This window comes from Pocillopora verrucosa, chromosome 5 (assembly GCF_036669915.1).
Source record: "Pocillopora verrucosa isolate sample1 chromosome 5, ASM3666991v2, whole genome shotgun sequence".
In the NCBI taxonomy this organism is placed as follows: domain Eukaryota; kingdom Metazoa; phylum Cnidaria; class Anthozoa; order Scleractinia; family Pocilloporidae; genus Pocillopora; species Pocillopora verrucosa.
Genome location: NC_089316.1, coordinates 1,070,737 through 1,086,845, shown reverse-complemented (window position 1 = coordinate 1,086,845; position 16,109 = coordinate 1,070,737). Strand labels below are relative to the sequence as shown.

The window sequence follows — 16,109 nt, the reverse complement described above, 5'->3', positions numbered from 1 at the left end:
GATCACAGTCATTCGGTGGAAAGTAAATCTTTGAGGATGACTTGTTCAACGATGTTGATGCTGACTGTTCTCATCTTTGGAAGTTTATTATTAACTGTGAAAGGTAAGACTTCGTGTATAAGTCATCTCATCACGATCAAGTAGAAAAAGAACAACTGTACATGGACGAAATTAAGATTGAACTGAACATTATGACACAGAAATTCATGGTATTCTTCCAAAAACTACGGCTTCAAATGTAACAAGTCTGGTGTAAGTTATCACTTTCCTCTTCAGTTCTTTTTTAGGGCTGTGAAGACAGATCTCACTGCCGATCTCACTGTAATATATAGCCTAGTTTCTTGAAATATATTTTGGAGGGAAAACAGATGTAGTGAAGCAAAAATCCATTCAACCTCTACTTTAGGTGTCGACTCCTCAAAATTCGTTGTTTATGATAAAAGCCATCAAAGTGATGTCATTTCTGATGAAAATAATTTCATCTTTCATAGTGTTATTGCTCTCTGTTTCTATAGGACCCATAAATGAATATATTAGAGCAATTCGAGAGAGAAAAAAATGTTTCCTATACAGTCTTTTATGATCACCATTTCTGTTCGTCAAACCTTCTCTAAGTTTCAATTTTCCTTTGACTGAGGCCGAACTGCTTTAATTGTTGTTTCGGGCAGGATCCCTATCCGTGAATTAGGGAAAGCGCAAGTTTTAACATTCATAGCAATCTTTTTGTTCAAATTAAAAAAAAGAAATTGTCTAATACCGAAAAATTTTATTACATGCAGTTGTTACCGTTATATCAGAAATGACATTTTTCTCTTGGATAGGAGATTTTGATGTGACATAGCTTCGCAATAAAAGTTACTTCACAATTTTTTTGGTAACTACCACCGAAATGTCCTATTTTTCGTTTTAAAAACTTTTTTTTATTTTGTAAAAAATGTTTGAACTTAATTCAAAGACACTTGAGAATTCAGCAGGCTTTTCAGCGAAAGGCTATCAGACAGTAGATCCTATCAGAAATGGAAAAATTTGGTTATCTTCTCATGGAAGCATAGAAATAATAATTAATAAAAGGAATGTCAAGTGATTTCGTCATCTCTGCCTTAAGCTTAAACAAAAAGAAATGTCAGTCACGTGGCAGGTAATAGCTCTCACGAAGAAGTTGAATTTTCTGATCCGTCAAGTCGTGAATAATGTCATGTTTGACTTTTTGGTTTCTGTCTGACTGAAGTCTCGCGAAACACCAAAATACACGCTTAATACGGAAAATGACAGCTCTTCAGTCGTATCTTCCTCGAGGAAAAGTTACCACCTTCGTATGGATACGCAAGTTATAAAAGTTCTGTTCACATGCTAGTATCGCAGTTTTTTTCTGGATGGTTACCGTTATGTCTGCAAAACTTCAGAGCTGGAATGCCTTGACTTTGTCACCAAATCTTCCTCACTGGTTTTTCTCTAATCCATTCATGGAAAAAAGAGCAAAATCACCGAGTATTTGTAGAAAACAAACATGCTCTAGTAGTAGAAGAACCTGAATGATTAATTCCACGCTTGCGCTGCATGAAGAATATCAGCTTGTAAAAGAAATCCGTCCTAGTTCACCTGATAAGGTCAAAATGTTAAACTGAAACAATTAAGACACCTGACTGCAAAGTCTAGTTGTCATCTATAAGTGATTTTTACCTGCGTTATCTGTTGGATAAGATTACTCTGAGAAAATATATCTCTCTTTATCGAGGAACCTAATCACGTAAGTGTGGTACAAGAAAACGATTTCGGCTCTGCTTGAATATTTTCGGGATGTGTCGAAAAACCAAAAGCAAGTTGACTGCAATGCTCACGCAGAACGACGACCGACATTATCATTAGCCAATGATAACTCAAATTTAAAAAGTGACTGCTTGGAAAGCGGGGAAAGCAAGAGGGACCAAATCCAGATTGATTTCAGTTTTGCATCTGATCGTAAAGAATATCAGCTTGTAAAAGATATCCATCCTAATTCACCTGATAAGGTTAAAAATGTTAAACTAAAACAATCTGACTTCAAAGTCTAGTCATCTACAAGAGGAATTTACCTGCATTATCTGCTGGATGAGCTTGCTCTGGGAAAATATTTCTCTCCTTATTAAGGAACCTAATCACGTAAGCGTGGTACAAGAAAACGATTTCGGCCCTACTTGGATATATTTTTGAAGTGTTCGAAAAAACCAAAAGCAAATCGACTGCAGTGGCTATGCAGAATGAAGGTTGACATTATCATTAGCCAGTGACTGCTTGAAAAGCGGGGAAAACGAGAGGGACCAAATCGAGACTGATTTCAGTTTTGCATCTGATCGTTTGATAAGGTGACGCAAGAGTGAAGTTATGTAAAATCAGAACTAGCCCCGATTAATTACATCATTTAATTGGAAATTACTCTACGTTCAACGAGTTCTGTGCTGGAGGCGCATTTTTACATGTTCGACACATCAATAGCTTTTAAATGCGTTGTTTGTTCTATCTGAGCCTCTAGGTCAAGTTACAATGCCCAATATGAGTAAAATATTTTCCTTTCATCTCCGCTGTACGCTGAATGATCCTGTTAATAAAGATGCTTCTCCTGACTTGTAGGTATCAACCTCCAAACTGGCAGGCTTAACATCTCTCAGACTCAGAATGCTTGTTCACCCTCTCAACACTGTCGACTGCCTCGTTGCACAAACGTTGTATTTCCCAAAACATTCAGTGGATCAGGGACGGTAAGTGCTAGTTCAGGTTCCGGAGCATTTTGTGGCACCATCCAACATCACCAGGCGGCAATGAAAGGTCTCCAGTCCAGCAGCACTAAGAAAATATTGGTGTCTTTCCATTCGATCGATTTCATTTTTGATCGATCTCTGGATCGAGTCGATTTTATTTTGTACTTCTCCCCACGTGAAATGCGTTTCTTGTTTGATATATGTTCTCCAGCTCCATGTCTTCTTACGCGGCTTCCACAGCGCCAGCTGTGATCACTTTTTCCTGGATATTATTCATTGTATCCAAATAGTTGCAGCTTGTGTTTTGACTTAAGATATTCCGTGGTAATTAAGGCTCTTCATTTGGCATTGTAACTTCAAATACTAGGAATTAGGAAGGGGATCAAAAGACAAATTAGATGCAATACACAATGAAGCCCTGGAAACTTAAAAGGTCAGACACCTCTCGCAAGTTCCAGAGATGAGCACCTAAGAAATAATATTCATCTTTCTTCAAAGCATTAAACAAGGCAACTCTGTGAAGAAATCAAAGACAATTCTACGCGAAGGAAAGGGTAAATCCTACAACAGAGTATTTTCCAACCTGATCAAACAATAAGTAGCATTAATAGACTATGGAACACAAGATGCATCAATCACTTGAAAATATAAAGTTCTTTCGCTTGAAATGCCTATTATGTTAGCATAATCCCCTGTGCGTACTGGCTTCAAAATTACAGGTTAACATTTATGTGACGGTGAGCCATGGCGAGACGTTTTCACGTGTCCATTCACCTTCAGCTATCTGGGTTCAGTCTGTCACTACACGTGACTTTGATGTGTGTGCACGTGAGTCAGGTATTGGATCAAATGGTACAGGAATCATCAACTGGTTGGCTTTCCAAGATCATCCACAAATGACGCGTGGTAGTGTTTCTTTTAGTGGAATATGGACAACGGAAACTAAGTGTGACAAAGTTACCTTCTCACAGGTTAGAAGAAAAGCAAAACCAAAGTTTGAGGTCAAACCCTCTGAGCATGTTCTGCCCCAATGAGAGAGACTTTTGATCAACTTGCTGAGTAAAGCCTGCCCACTTTATGTCGTACAGATTTCCTTGCTCATTCAGACAGGCAACACAATATTCAGAAATCTTGGTGGTGGGTTGCAAAGTCCAAACCCTGCAAGGTAAAAAAGGAATAGAAATGGGAGAGATTTCAATCTTTTTCCTCTCAACTGTCCGATACATAGCTGCAACTTGAAGCTATTATGCGTTGTCAAGCGGCATGATTTTTATTAGAGCTGAGGTAAATTAACTCCACAGGTATAAATTCATATATTACACAACGTTGCAGAATTTTCCTGGGAGACCATCCGTGTTTGTGTCAGCTAGGTACACACGTGGCACAAAGCCGAATGATGCTATGTATGTTTGGTTGGAAAATGTAAACTCCAGAAGGTTCGAGGTGTGCATCCGGGAGTTCCTGCCCTTCGATGGAAAACATCAAGACACCACTGTGGTAAGAGATATCTCTACTGTATTTTCATAGATGGACGTGTAAGCCAACTTTTCTGTTTTCTGGTTTTTATTTTTGTCCCATAACCTTGTCGTCGTCTTATGGCGTCTTGTTTTGCATTCATTTATTGCAGGACTGGTTCGCATTTGTTGGCAATGGCTCTGAATTTAATTTTACGATGTCAGGAGAAGCAGATTTTCCAAACAGTAACCCGCCAACAGCTGAAGACAATTATGGTTTCTGTCAAGTGAGTTTAATTTATTTTAGTTTACTGTAAACTATGAGCAGCTATATTAAGGCAAAAAAAAATTTAGAGGGTTCCTTTGCAAAACAGAGCTAGTATCATACATATTGTTTCACATATCAAGTTTTATCTCTTTTTATTTTTATAGAAAGTGCAGTTTAACACAACCTTTTATGCTTTACCTGTTGTCCTTGTGTCTGTGCATCATCAGCACAACCCTCAAGTCAGCATGAAAAGCCTCGTCTCACCAAAAAATAACATCATATCAGCCTGGGTTGAGGTAAATAAAGAATCTGTTCCTATTTCGCTCTTACTAAGGGCTAACGATCGAAACGTCAGCTCACAAACTCTTTACGGTGGCCAAGTTACTCATCAACTCAGTTGATAAAACCAAACCAGTCTATTTCTATGACTGTTATTCTACTGTTGTTTCACCTTATGCTCTCTGGTCTCTGTGTAGGAAGTTAGCCTTACATCCATGAGGATTTGCGTCAAAGACTTGATTGGAACAGGAAGCGAGCACGATCCTCTGTCGGTTAGCTACGTCCTAATTGGAGGTTTGGATTCAACTTGAATGTGTCTGTGCAACCATTCTGGAGAGTAACTTTAGAATATTTCTTTCCTTGTGTGGTAACTACCATTTTGCTTCACATCCATAGACCTCAATCCCTGTCAAGACGTGTTCTGCCCATCATTCGGAGTCTGCAAAACCTACAGTGCCCATGAAGCTCGCTGTGAATGTAATGACAACTGCCCGTCGTATCAAGATCCTGTCTGCACGGCAAATGGAACAGCATATGACAATGAATGCCTATACAAATTGAGCTTCTGCAAGGGAGTGGACAATAATACCATGCATCATCCTGGCAACTGTGAGGGTAATACCATATTTCTATGAGAATGAGCTTTGTTTACCTCTAACAAGGTAATTTGGTATTATCAACTGAGTTGATAGAGTAAATTGGCCACCGTTGAGTTTCAAAGCTGACGTTTCGAGTGACGAAGGGCTAACGCTCGAAATGACAGCTTTGAAACTCCTAACGGTGGCCAATTTACGTTACAAACTCAGTTGATACTTGTAAATTACCTTTTAATACTCTCCCACCGACGCAGCACCACACTTTCTTACCCAGAGACTTACCCCTTTTATTCATTTACCTCCAACAATAAACACAAACAAGTTCAAGTTTCCAACTGTACACTTGGAACCCCACAGAAACTTGAGATATAGCAGAAAAAATGGTAACTGAGGGCATAGAACTTCAGCTTTTTAAATCACTGTAGGCTTTCCAGTCGTTCATGGTCGTGTCAAGCTTCTTCGAGTTCCCGATTGGTCAGACTCAAGTTGCCAGACAGTGGTATTCCCACCATACCGCTTCTATCCGAACAAAGAGGTTCAAGTACAGATCACCCTTAATCACATGAACTTGAATGACTCCGTCACAGTGCACCATGCTATCACATCCTGGACCGAAAGAATCAACACACAAAATTTTACAGTATGCGCAATGCAATCTGGGAGAAATGGAAACAACTTCAATCCTTTCGCCACTGTTGATTGGATGGCGTACCAAGGAGCACCAACGGAAGGAACGACGGGAAGAGTGAAGATGACAAAATGGTGGTCAGGAACGAATTGTGCAGATGTGACGTTTCCAAAAGTAGGTTAACGTTCAAATAGTTGTTGGTATCCTTATTTCTTCTTAGTATAGCAGGTTCCATCTCGTTTACATAACGAAATAAAGCCAGTGACAAAAATGATAATATGAAAATGATACAGTCGACTCTAGTCATTGCGTACACCCTGGGAAGGGGGGAATATTTAATGTCCGTAATAGCGAAATTCCGTAATAGCTGGGTACAATAGAAAAACAAATCGTCTTTCTCTAGACATATGAAACAATGTGTAACTACACAAATATAAAGCTTTTAACATGGCCACACGAGCCGAAAGAAGATCTGGCTGCTAGCAGGAAATGTCACGCTGAGGGAGCATGAAAGTTTCTGCATTTCCGTAATAACGAGAGTTTATTGCATTCATTTCTTTATGCGTTTCGTTGGGGAACTAGCTCTTGTCCCCAATGGCGGTGTGTCCGTAATAGCGAGGTGTCTGCAGGGCGAGAGTCTACTGTAGTAGTATATATAAAAAAGCGTAAGCAAGAGGTTAAAACAGACAGCAATAAATTCAACTCTGATTTCAGTTATTTATCCACCTCAAGCCTCCATTTACACCCCTCAGTAAAAAAACTGCGAAAATGTAGCAAGATGTGTGATGGAATGATTTACTTTCATGTGTTTAGGACAAATTTAAGGATCTACCAGTTGTTCTTGTGACGTCCAATCACCAAAGAAGTGGGAAGGAACATGACGCTGCGTTGATTTGGACAGAAAATGTAACCAAGAACTCGTTCAAGGCTTGCTTACGGGAATTGCAAAACTTTGATGGCAAGCATCAAGATGTTAGCGTGGTATGTGATATGTTTTGTCCAAATACTACAACTGTAATATAAGATCGCTAAAGATCTGAGATTAGGAACATTTTGCTTCAGTCCCTTCAAGGCATAAGCTTGATTCAGTAAAATAATTTGATTTCAGCATTTGTAGTTAAGATTGATCAGGATTATTCCAAAGGTTTTCCCTTTTTCGACAATAAAAAAATTTTTATCTATTCATTTATTTATTTTATTCATTTATTTATTCATTAGCGATATTTATGCAGGCTGGCTTAGTTCCTAGAACTTTGAGCTGGTTTGAATGGGGCCTGCTTAGGACATACTTGGTAAAACAAAATGCATCTAGAAATATAATAAAAAAGGAGCCCACAACACAAATTACAATTTACACTTAAGATATACAAAATACGTTACATTACAATGTACATTACATCAATTAAAAAAACTAGGTTTGAGAAGTTTCTTAAAATTATACAGCGATGAAATGTTTCGTAGCTTACTAGTCAGAGTACGTCAGAGTATTCCATTCCTTTGCACCTTGTAGCGTAAGGAACCTTGAAATTTAGATGTTTTTGCCTGGGGTAATTGCAACAGGTCTCTATATCTGGCATTGTAGGCATAATATTAGTGGGAAAAAACTAAATTTATTCAACAGATAGGCGGGTGCGAGACCGTGTAGGCATTTAAACACTTGTAAGCAAATTTGATTTGTAACATAGCGCGCGTGCTTGCCATATATAAGTCCTATTGAGCCGCTATGAACAAAATCTTTATTTACGCACGCCCGTGCGTAAATAAGATGACGTGAGCATTTGTTCTTCAGAGTTTCCATCCTGTTAAGCTGCAGTGCAGTCTTAGAAATATGGAAGAAACCAGCGAAGAACTGCCAAATTTTTCTATAGGCATTGACCTTTTAAATTTAGGTCCTGATCCAACAAGCAACAAAAATAAAGCCCAAAAAAACTCGCAAGTTGCACGTATTTCAAATTTGTCGGAAGACCAGCTGTAGCAAATTTTGGCCGAAAGACATTCACTGGGAACAAAAAGAGTCACAAATTGGTCATTAACAACATTTAAAGTAAAATTTCCGTTTTTATTGTAGTTTTTGAATTTGTTCAACCTAGGGAATTCTGCACAATATCGCAATAAAAGGCTTCTTCTCGCAGATCCTTGTTGTCGCTCTGTTATAAAAGAATTTGCTCATGCTTTTAGCTGTGCGTATATCGAGTTATGAATGCACTTGGGAAGTTTGGAGAGCACTCAAAAAGCTAGAGTTGCTCTCGGCTGCGCCCCGAGCTACTCTTACGCATGAGCAAATTTTTAAATTTCCTGCCATTTTCTAAGGAAGGCCAGCTAAAAGTATTGCTGTATTTTCTACTCTACACCCTTCGATGATAGGAGCTGCTCACAGTTACAATTTGTCCAGGTAGTCCCAATTTATTTTCCCACAGCCATGCGAGATTACACAGCAGTAGTCGAACGTTCAAAGTATCATGGAGTCATAGAGTGTGATCAGGAGCCATTACTTGGAGCGTTCAACTGCCCTGTGTTTTTGTCACGGCGTTTTCACTGACAATTCTATATCTAGTTTGAATTTACCGTGAATTAGGACTCCCCACGAGAGCTCATTGACCAATAAAGATTAGCGCCTAGTTAATTTCTAACTTTACTCGTTAACATATCGACAGAAAAATGGAAGAGATGTAGGGATTCTCGCGATAGTTCGAGTGCAGATTCGTGCGAAGATTTTGAAAATACTTCGGGAAGCAGCAGTTCCGAGGAAAGTATTATTGAAGATAAACTTGACTTATGATTGTTCAATTATCAAAGCGACAATAGGCACTGTGAATTCTGCCGAATGCGGCAATAAAGCATTCTCCATTATCGACCGCACTTCCCAAAAATAACCAAGATTTGACACGATCGAAACCCAATTTGAAAGAGTAGGATTATCTTGCGATCTAAGAACAAGCTCTTCATTTTTTTGCACCTGCTTCTGTTCAATCCTGCGTCGCAAAATGTCTCTTGTGTCACGGTGTGGAAGAAGATTCTTGAGATGAAGACGACTCGCATATAGTTTACTCACGCAATTTCTTGTTTCTACGCTCTCCATGATCGCATGGATTGCGCCTCTTCATGGTCTTGAATTTGAAACTCTTTTCATGAGATTTTCTTTAAAGGGGCCAGAATAAGAAGACAGATAACGGTTACATTACAATAAAATGCAACGATGCTCTGCTCTCCTGCTAATTTTCCCCCCAACTCCGCAAGTTGAAAGTGTGAAAATTTTACAAAGGACAGTGAGATATGTAAGGTAAGGAAAGGAGGGATTGGAATACTGGAATACAGCAAAAGAAAGACGGAATTTGCGAAGTTTTGATATGAAGACGTGCCCGCATAAGGCCACCTTTTTATTTTTCTTCGCGTTTCATGGATCGTATTACCTACGTGAGTTCGAGAAGCCTATTTCCCGCGAAAAGATAGTCTAAAAATAAACTGTGAAAATGCCGTGACATCAGCTCAGAATGGGAGTTGAATAGTCTACTTTAATGGGCTCCTGGTGTGATACAGGCCTCTCGAGGAATGATTTTGCTGGCTTTCCACAGCATGCCCAGCTAAGCAGATATTTTGGAGACAATATGATCGATGTGATTACTCCAAGAGAGGACTGGATCGAGCATGATTCCGACATACTTAAACTGGTAGACCCTTCTAAAGGTTTTGTAGAACGCTGAAACATTACAACAAGTTACTCCCGAGAGCATTTGATGTATTCCCACAAGCATTACTTTCGTTTTACAGAGTAAATTAGTTAAGAAACAGATGGTTATTACCTAGCCAGCTTATGATGTTGCTTAGATCAGCTAACTGGTAAGACTCGATTTCTTCGATAAAACTACCGCTATAGAAAAGCAGTGTCATCCGCATAAAATTTCACAGTGATGGACAACGGATGGGAGGTTATTAATATACATTGTAAATTGTTTATAGTGTTGAATTTCAAGGTTCTTTTATATGTGGAAAGAAATGTAACTCATCACAATACGACACTGTACTTACTAGAAGTAAGTCTTTTGTTTTGTACACTGCTTCTTCCCAGAACTGGTTGGCGTTTGCTGAGTTGCATAAGCCGCTCTTCACTGAACACGGCTCTGTAAACTTTTCAACCACGAATCCACCAAAAGATGAAGACAACAATGCTTACTGCGAGGTAAGTGTGAAATGATCTTATAAGTGAAAATGGACTTTTGGATAACAAATACTCCAGGATTCCCACCAGTACCTCTTTTATCCCATTGATAGTTCGTGCACTTTACACGAAGTTACAATGCGACACCATCCGTCCAGATATCAGCGAATCACAACACAACAGCAAGTGGAAACTCGGCACCGGTTCATAACGGTATTTCTATATGGATTGAGGTAAAATGCTAACTTCTTGGATGACTACAAAATTTAAAAGTAGATGACTGATTATCAAATGTCACGTTTCCAATTTCCTCACCTATGATGTAGTGTAAGACTATATCTCGAACGAGATCGATATTATACTCTTGTTTTTCCCCTCTTCTAATACGAAGACATCTAGAATATGGAGAGACGAATTAAATTAAGAAATTTTGATTGTTTACAGAATATGAATGAGTCTGGATTCAGAGTTTGTGTCAAGGAATTGTACGTTACTAGATATGATCCTGTGTCAGTGGGTTATGCGGTTCTTACAGGTCAGTAATAATGCCGAATAATTCAACCAAACTTTGGGGTTAGATTTCAACAATATTTAGAAAGAGAAGGTGCAAAAATCGTTCAGCAAACTTGCAAATATATGAATTATTTTAAGTTTAAATAACACATTCATTTCCAGACATCTGCGATCCCGAATGGAGCTACTTCGATGGCTTCTGTTACTTCACGAGTGATACTTGTGTAACTTGGACCACAGCAGTAACGAAATGTAGACAAGAAAACTCAGTCCTTATTGATGTCAACAACAATGAAGAAAATGTTTACATTCAACATCGCCATAATGGAGAGAAGTCCTGGCTGGGTTTAAATGACAGATCAACAGAGGGTGACTTCACTTGGGTGGATCGTGGACATGGAAACTTTACAGCCTGGGCCAAGAATCAGCCAAATAATTTCAAAGAAGAAGATTGTGTGCACGCTCTTGGTGTCAAATACAATTACGAGTGGAACGACGTGCAGTGTAGTGATTGTCATCGGTTTACTTGTAAGAAAGGTAAGTCAAATATATTAAATTAAGCTTTTACGATATCATTTTTCGTGAGCAAAACTTAATTAATGTTTTAAAATGGCTGGTTTCGTGCTACTTGTGTAATGATCCAGTTCCGTCAAGGCTTATTCTGATTTTGGAGACGTGACGCAACTTGGAACATTCCACTCCTCCCTACAAGATGTCAGTCTATCACAGGTAAGTACCAGCATTTTACCATGTTTCCTTTCAGGATAGTTCACTAAAAACCATTAGTCCTCCTTGATGGGGAGAGGCACTGAGAAAGCTGAGTATATTGCTTAATCATGTGAACAACACAACACGATGATTCTGTTCTGAGGCTCAGATTTGACCCTCTTCTTCCAGGGTGCAGTTGTACGGTCAGATGTTGCTGTGTAATATTTAGCGCGCTGGACTACGTATCGAGAGGTCCGTGTGATACTCAGAGTGGACCATTGTGTTTCAGTTTTTGGGAAAGACTCTGGGTACCACCGCTCTATCGTGCAGGGAAACTTCATAACTTACTCAGGGGGAATGAGAGGCACGAATACCAATATGTACGGAAATACGCATACGCTTCGTCAGTGATGGGAAATTAAGTGCGCGAGGGGTAACTTGACCTTTTCTGTTTTGTCCGTGCTGAAAGAGGGTTAACTACTTCATTTTATTCCTATACTAGACTTAGATGAATGCCAAAATGATCTGAATTACTGTCACAAAATGGCCACGTGTACAAATGAACGTGGCTCGTACACGTGCAAGTGTAAAGCTGGATACTTTGGAGATGGATTTGATTGTTATTACATCTATGCAGGTGAGATGTGCTGAAAAACAACTTCAAATACATTGTTATGGCCCTTTATGCCCAACAAATCTTAGGTTAACTAAACAAATTATCGGTAAAGTAGCGAAGTTAAAGTTGGGCGTTCGTAACTCGAGATTTTAACCATAAACTGTCTTTCTTTTCCAACTGTGAAAAACACTTCTGAGCCTTTTATCAATCTCAAAAAAAAATTTTGGAAGACTGGTTTTTCATGTTTTTTCCTCGTCCATGAAAAGTGTATTCCGTACGTGACAATCGAGTTCAACATACTATTCCCGATTTATTGATTAACACAACGCTTTCAACATCGCAGAAGTGGACAAGTTTCCTGTCTCATGAGCCTTGTTTATGCTCTGCGTTACCATGCAATTTTCTATAGTTCAGTTGTGTGTTGTTGTTGTGTCAATGTTCCAGGTATTTTTTATACATTAACATATGAAAATGTTATGGTGATGAATAAATAGGTTTTCAAGGGTGGAGTATTACTTATTTCTTTATTAAGGCCTGGGTTATTCAGTAATATTGGCAAATGATGAAAATTACCTTGGAACCCTGAGCAATTGGTTAAACCCTGTTGTGCAAAGCCAGTCCTCTTACTGGAAGCGCTGTTGGCGAGCATCAGTGGATGGTTGGGCCAGTACCACCTTCCACTCATTATGTGACAACAAAGGGCCCACAGTGACCATTATCCGCGTGGGAAAATACATCTGTGGTGGATACACCAGCATATCATGGAGTAAGTGCATGATTGATGAAATTTGGTTTTCTCCCCGCTGAAGTAGAACCTACAAATTAAACTCTGAGAGTACAACTGGTTTCTAATTTGAAAAAACAAACAAACAATCAAAACTAAACAAAGCAATCCAATGGGATCTACGGCATACTTGATCAGGAATAGCTGCGGCTCCTAAGCAATATAAACTAGTCATGCCCTTACTTGCGACTGCTTTTTAAGTTCAGGTTTTCAAGGAGCATCTTTTTCTACATAAGTGTTAAAAACTAGTTGGCGCTGGATAAATGATTTGATTCACCAGTTACTAAAGCTCGACGCGAGCAATATGCGGAAGAAGTGAAGGATATGTTTAAACAGGGTTTTGTTCCTTTGGACAGGTTATTGAAACCTGCACCAAATTTCAACCGGGGTAGGCGAATTAAGATATTTCTGAATTTGAAGAAATAAAAAAAAACCGAAGCTTCAAATGTCATTTCAGGGATTAGTTTTCCCCCAGGCTTCTTTGGGCTAAACAGGGAGAAATTCGATATTCTACTTCTGGGCCGATTCTCGATCTTTTCAGACTATCGGTTGCGGAAAATTTTTCATTTTAAATACTTATATATTTCTCATTTTATATACTTATATAAATTTACGAATGCTTTACCACGATTGATGTCAATGAGTTAAGAAACATGAGTTGAAATAAACGCGCACCGCCCTCGAATAAACGCAGCCCATGAATGTACGCCGCTGACGAAGCGCTAAAATGTAATAAACGCAGCAGCGATTAATCGTGTAAACGCATTACTAACACAAAACCAGTGCGGTAAATGATTCAGCCTATCATGTGATATCCTGTGCTTGAAGATGGAATAAAAATGCCTAGATTTCATGAGACACTGAATATTTTTAAACACATATGTGAAGCGGTGATTAGTTTGCTCTCTTGTAAAGGATTGACAGTTGCATTATATTCTGAATTATGTACTTAATATTCAGTTTCTAGCTGTTTGTGGAAGTACGATGAAAACGCCTTTTTATTCTCATTGGTAAACAAGCCTGGCTGGGGACCGGTGAACTGTCTCAAACAGGACGATATAGTTCTAATGGCAAATCCATATACGGTTGTTCTATCTATGGACCCGAATTTGGTGGAGGACGCGATCTCAGCATTAAGAACTACGCCTCATCCAACACAAATTCCTACTCATACCTTGGAAACACCTACGGTTCACCATCTGACCACGGTTATGGCAGCTCCTTCGCCGCCTCATTCCTAGCAGGAAGTTACTATTTTCAACCTAATGAAGTTGAAGTGTTCTATGAAACTACTTGAAACGAACATGTCAAATCAAGCGTAATAGTATCAATTAAAAAACGCTCATGATTTAAAAACTCAAAAAAGTGAATTCAGAAATTAGAATGACTTATAATTGCCATGTTTCCCTTGTAAACTCCGCGTCACTTTAAAGGCTTGTGACTTAATGTAGATTTAGAGCTGAATGAAAAGTTATAGAAGCAATAAGAGAGTTCAAAAAAGCCCTTATCAAAATGTTGACATACATCAGTGGAAACTAAGGTGGTTATCTCTTTTCCATCCCAGACTCCCTGAAACAATGGACAGTCACATAACACACTTACGTACGCGTGTCCGCAGGATTCATTAACACGCGCAGCACCGATAACATATTTGTTTACCATCAGGCTACCAATGTCGTTTGTGTATTTGTCATATGCAATTTAGTAATCAGACTTTTATTAATGTGACATCAGTTCAAGACTGATCGACTGATCGCCAAAGACATTATTATTAGCTTTTATGGTATCGCAAAATATTATCGTCAACTCAATTCCAGTAGGCAAAAGTCATTTCCACGACATTTTCACCATCTCTTAATGATTTTCCGTTGTTTCAATTCTTCTGAGGAAAAATGAAATTGTTTTAAGTTTTTAGAATGTTTGAGAAGTCGTTATTAAAACAAAGCTGTTTGAATAAGGAAGGAAATTCGAAGATCAGTGCCCTCGAAGTTGCGAGGAACCTAAACGAAAGGCTCAATTACCAGGCGCTGTTTGAGAATATGTGCCCGCGCTCCTCCCCGGAACCCCTCTCTCTTCTTGGGAAGGGGCGTGGACCGGACAGGAGAGAGCGGCGGAGATCGAGCCTACCCAAACCAGTAGAAGTCTGATAGCAGGTCGTGCACAGGCCTCCCAATCGTGGGGATTTCAACTTTCACTTTCATTGATTTACACCTAATGATCTCTTCAACTTCTCTCTCTGCTTTACAGTCACTGTTAGAGATTTTTTCAAGTATCGTGCAAAAATTTTTAACTTGGAGCAAAGGACCATGAAAATATTGTATGGACAACCAATTGCATTATTCAATCGGAATTCCTTGCAATAGGTCATTTCCGAATTACCTATGGCCTCATTTTCAAAGCGAGTCCTGCTTTATAGTCACTGTTAGAGATGTTCTCGAGCATCGTGCAAATATTTTTAACTTGGAGCAAAGGACCATGAAAGTGTTGTATGGACAACCAATTGCAATATTCAATCGAGATTTATCGGGATGTGAAAGGTTCGCCTTTATTCTTATTGTATATAATTTTTAATTTAAAATTTGTTTTTCCCGCATTTTTTCTCACAACACACACGCCAAACAACTTACATTCCATCACGTAGTATGAAAACAACGTCCAAAGTCCAATTTGAATATACCCAATCAGTGCACGACATGAAGATAAGGCAATTTTTTCACGTGCTTGAATTGTATTCTACTAATCAAATTCCATTTTGCCACTTTAGACTTCGCTCCACCACATGGCATTTCCCTGTAAACAACATGCATTTCATATAAGACTTCACCCTAACAACATCAACAGGGATAGTGGAATAGAAATTCCAGAAGCATAGATGCCCACGATCAAAAAACACAACAACAGGAGAGCCGTGCGACAGCCGACCGCCGAGGGAGCAAATCACTGAGTGAACAGCAAGGATCGAAATGCACCAATCAGAGCTGTTGAAAAACAACCAATCACAGCAGAGCATCATGCTTTATAAGATCGCGCATGACCAGTCGACCTCATCGCCTGAAGAAGACTAGCAGTATGCAGTCGAAACGTCGCGATCTACATCACACGTGACTACATCGTGAGACAAACGAAAAACTTACCTTTTTATTGGTATTCACCACCATGAATAACCACAACCTTTTCCGCCAAACCGCATTATCCAACACCACTGAAAAAAAAATTCACATAAAATTTTATGCTGCTGATAGTGAATTTTCCACGCATTCTCCCACGTTTTGACTTTTTTACGAGCAAAATTCGCTTTTAGCTACCTTGAAATTAACCCAATCGCATGTTAATTCCTTGTTAACAACCTGCATTGTACCACGTATTTCACAA

The 16,109-nt window shown here is 39.0% G+C and overlaps 1 pseudogene; it reads left to right on the top strand.

The window, feature by feature from the left end:
- LOC136281059 (uncharacterized) lies at window positions 1-14,231 on the top strand (annotated as a pseudogene).
- Window positions 14,232-16,109: the final 1,878 nt, after the last annotated feature.